The 4488-nt window shown below is 33.8% G+C and overlaps 1 long non-coding RNA gene across 1 annotated transcript; it reads left to right on the forward strand.

Annotated features, from left to right (window-relative positions):
* Window positions 1–620: 620 nt before the first annotated feature.
* LOC121051897 lies at window positions 621–4213 on the forward strand. The gene is made up of 3 exons (XR_005807401.1): window positions 621–917; window positions 3246–4081; window positions 4180–4213. It is a non-coding gene; the product is annotated as an uncharacterized LOC121051897 (long non-coding RNA).
* The last annotated feature ends 275 nt before the right edge of the window (window positions 4214–4488 follow it).

Genomic DNA, 4488 nt, shown 5'->3' on the forward strand with positions numbered 1-4488 from the left:
ATAGTGTTAGAGAAGGACCGTATTGTATTGTAATTCCAATTGAATAGGTTCTTTGTCATTCTACATTAACTAGGGTAGTCATGATATGTTGCAAGACGTCACTCATGACTTGTGAAGTCCCCGAGGATTAATAAACATTTATAATCCTAATAACAAGGGAGAATCAAAAATGGAGTTTTTGATTCGTAAACAAAATAGAATGGTTTCTATAAACTTCACTGCCTTGTTAATTAGAACCTAAGAGATCGCACACCATATAAGTGGATCATTGAGATTGTATATGAAGAAGATTAAACAAGAGTTGGTTATGACCAAATAATTAATTAGATTTATTATTTGGACATAATTAGGATTTTCGGGTAAAACCGAACCTATTGGGCCTAAACGATTGTCGGGTTTTTGGTGTGGACTTGGGCTTCACTAAATGAGATTTAAATGAAAGCCCAAGACACATTTTTAGTGCCCAATAACAAGTATGGACCAGCCAAAATATTGGCTTTATGAAAGTCAATATTTTCTTTTAGTAATTGGAGTTATTTCCTATTATATAAAAGTGAAAGCATGGACAAAGAGAATAAGTGTGTCTCCACACTATTATTTTCAGATTTGAGAGAGAGAGAGAGAAAGAGTTCTTTCTTGGTCCATTACAAAATTAAAGGAAAGAAGAACACTTGCATAATTTCTTCTTTTCTTTCATCTTTCTTCATCTCTTGATTCACTTGGTGAAGATCCTTAGAGGCCATATCTTTTTGTGGCTTTCCTTACTACATCAAAGAGAAGATTACAAGCACAAGAAGGAGTACAAGAAGGAGTTCTTAATCCAAGGTGCTTCAAGGTGGAGGAAACACACACAAGGAGAGATCAAGGAGAGGAACTTTGGTGGTTCACTTGGATCGGATTGAGATCACGCTCCAAGGGTGAGTAGAACATAAACTCCCTCTTTGTTCTTCCTTACTATGCATGCTATGTTTATATACATATCACAATAAGCCAAGATCATGGGTTAAAGGAATGAATTTTATGTTTAGTTAGTAGTTTAATGGTTAAACTAATTCCGCACTAATTAAAAAGTTTTGAAATCCATCCATTCCTTCAATTGGTATCAGAGCCATTGGCTTAATTTTGATATGTTATAAACATGGCTAAGTATGTTGGTTGATGTGATTTTCTTAAGCTTAGAGTAATATGTAATTTAGATCATAAAATTTGCTTTATCATAAAAGTTATGAAGCATGTGATGTAAGGTAGATTTTATGATAGCTAGAAAAAGTTTTCTGAAAATTACATGTAAGAAGTGGTTTAAGTTTTATGAAACTTTGATGCATATGAGATATGTATTAAGGGATTCTATATGTTTCTTAATTAAGGTGTTAATCTTAGAAACATATTAGATTATATATGCCTTAGGGTATGCATGATTTTTGGCTTCAAAGATGAAGTAAACAAATGTTCAATGGAAGAACACAAAACTGGAATTTTATTTCCAGCTTTGGAACATGTCTAAACTAGTTATGAACTAGCTAATTTTTCATGGTGTTTGCTTTCACTTTTGATCCATAAATTCATGAATTGAAATTTATCCAATAGTTAGTGATGACATAAAATCATTTCCATGATTCCCTCACCAAAAGGTTGGTAGAGTTAGTCATCTTTACTATTAGTTTCTCTAAATTACCCACCAAAAGTTGGAATAAGATAAGAGACATGTCTCCCTAAATTACTCACCAAAAGTTGGTGAATCATGATGTAAAACATCATCCCCTAAATCACTCACCAAAAGTTGGTGATGCATGATGTAAAACATCATCCCCTAAATCACTCATCAAAAGTGATGTGAGACATCATCCCCTAAATTACTCACCAAAAGTTAGTGATGCATGATGTAAGACATCATCATCCCCTAAATCACTCAACTAATTTACTTGCATTAAATTAAAGTAATTTAGTGGTTAACTTATTTTGATTGAGTTAATTATGCTTGTTTAATTAACCTTATTAATCTTGGTTAATTAAAGGATGATTATGGACTATGGCCAAATATAATTGAGCATGTGATTGGCCGACTATTCATTTTGAATGAATGTGGTTATGTAATTAAAGTAGTTAATTCATTTGGGTTATGTAATTAAAGTAGTTAATTCATTTGGTTGTGTAACTAAGTAGCTTATTTAATTTATTCAAGTTTGATTAAATTTAAATGGGAGCTTGTATGCCCCTAATCCACTCTTGTAATCGAAGATGGATGCACATGAGGATGATCCAAAGAAGAAGTTTGAAGTCATCTAGCCTTGAAAGAAGTTCAAGTGCAAAGTGTAATAGCTTAGCTTAGTTATTTAATTTTCGTAATCGTTACTCGTAATTAAAATCAACCACCCAAACATGACCTTGATCCAACATATTGGCTCATGTTGGATCAAACAACAAGTCCATAATCATCCTATGTGACCTATTATAATTGCATGTCCATTGCACTTGATCAAGTAATTTTATATTTCCCATGATTCCATTTGAAAAATGTTTTTGATGAAATCAAATTGTTTTTCTGAAAACAATTAGTGGGAGTATTTTATTATAGATCAAGTATAATGAATGTGTGATTGCAATAGGATCAAAGCAAATGCAATGTGATTGTTATTAATAAGATTATTAAAGATGAGACCTTAAAATTCCCTCAAAGTGATATTAAGTTGAAAAACGAAGAAGTCATTATGAATGCTTCTTTGTGGCCTTCCAACATTGTAATCTCCTAGTAAATGTTCTTGCATGTGAATATCATTCCGAACGGAGGTATTTCTTGCTAGGAGCATTAAAGAGAGGTTATTCAACATTTGATGTTGTAAGGTAGGGACAAATCTTGGTCAATATTCTATTATGATGAGATTTAATTTTTGATCTCTATACTTACATGAGATGTTGGGTATAGCTTAACTAGAGTAATTTATCAATATCCTATTATGGTGAGACTTAATTACTTTAGAGGCCAAAGTTATGGATATTCACATTTGATGTGATTGGATAAGAGTATCCTCTCATGGAAATTAAGTTGACTTATAGTTCTATTATGATGCGGTTGGCTTAATGAATATGAGTCTTCCATACTCACTAAGAGTTTTAATTTATACTCTCGAATTCCTTGAGGGATTTGGAATTTGATAAAATAGTGAGAGGGTGCCATTTGATTCTTAAGACCCGAGTCACTTGGTTTTAAAATAAATCTTATTTATTTTATTTTTTATGTTATGTAGATTGCAATATGTCAGGACACCCTATCACCAAAATTCTCAATGAAAATCGTCTTGAGGGCCCAAACTTCAATGACTGGCTCCGCAATTTGAAAATTGTATTGACATTCGATAAGATCGCTTATGTCTTACAAAATGCACCCCCTCACACTCTTTTGGCTCAAGATGCAACCGATGAGCAACGTGTTGCTTATCAAAAGCATAAGGATGATGACACGCAAGCTAAATGTGTTATGCTTGCATCCATGAACTCACAACTTCAGAAGCAACATGAGAATATGGATAGCGCCAGTTCTATATTACTTCATCTCACTGAATTGTTTGGTGAGAGAAATAGAAACGTGCGCTTCACAGTAGTCAATGAGCTTGTTAAGACAAAGCATGTGAGGGGTGCACCTGTTCATTAACATGGTCTAAAATTATAGGCCTTATTGAGCAAATTCAAGACCTTGGATTTGCACTTGATGCGGAGCTAGCTCAAGATCTTCTTCTTTCCTCCCTAGATGATTCATTTTCTCAGTTCATAATGGACTATAATATGCAACAAATGGATCATACTCTTTCTGATCTTCTCAATATGCTGGTAACAGCTGAGAAGCAAATTAAGAAAGAGAGTGGGAGTGCGGCTATTATCGCTTCTTCTTCATCCAGTAAGTCCAAATGTAAAGGCAAATGGAAGAAGAAACAAGTGATAAAGCCTAAGGGAGTAGTCCAAAAGAAGAAGAAGAAGGAACAAAAGGAACCAAAAGGTATTTGTTTCTTTTGCAACAAAGATGGGCACTGGAAGAGGAATTGCAAAGCTTATCTTGCATCCTTGAAGAATAAGTCTTCAACAGAAGGTACGATCAATGTGATTGAATCGATATTTACAGTTAATAATACTTCCACTTGGATAATTGATTCAGGTGCATCCCACCATGTTTGCACTTCGTTGCAGGACCTAGTGGGAGCAAGGAAGCCTAAAGCTGGAGAAATCACCCTACGTGTAGGAAATGGCACAAGAGTTGACGCCAAAGCCGTAGGGACTTATATTTTGAAGTTACCATCAGGAGATACATTGGAGTTAAATAATTGTCTTTATCTTCCTATATGTATAAAGAACCTAATCTCCATCTCCATGCTTTTGAAGGATGGTTATAGAGTAGTTTTTGATAAACTAAGTGGTTTTGTATCTATTAATGAACGCATGATATGTCATGCTAATATTATTGATGGTCTCTTTCATCTAGCTTTAGATGGTAGTATT

The sequence above is a fragment of the Rosa chinensis genome, chromosome 2 (assembly GCF_002994745.2).
Source record: "Rosa chinensis cultivar Old Blush chromosome 2, RchiOBHm-V2, whole genome shotgun sequence".
NCBI classification, from domain to species: domain Eukaryota; kingdom Viridiplantae; phylum Streptophyta; class Magnoliopsida; order Rosales; family Rosaceae; genus Rosa; species Rosa chinensis.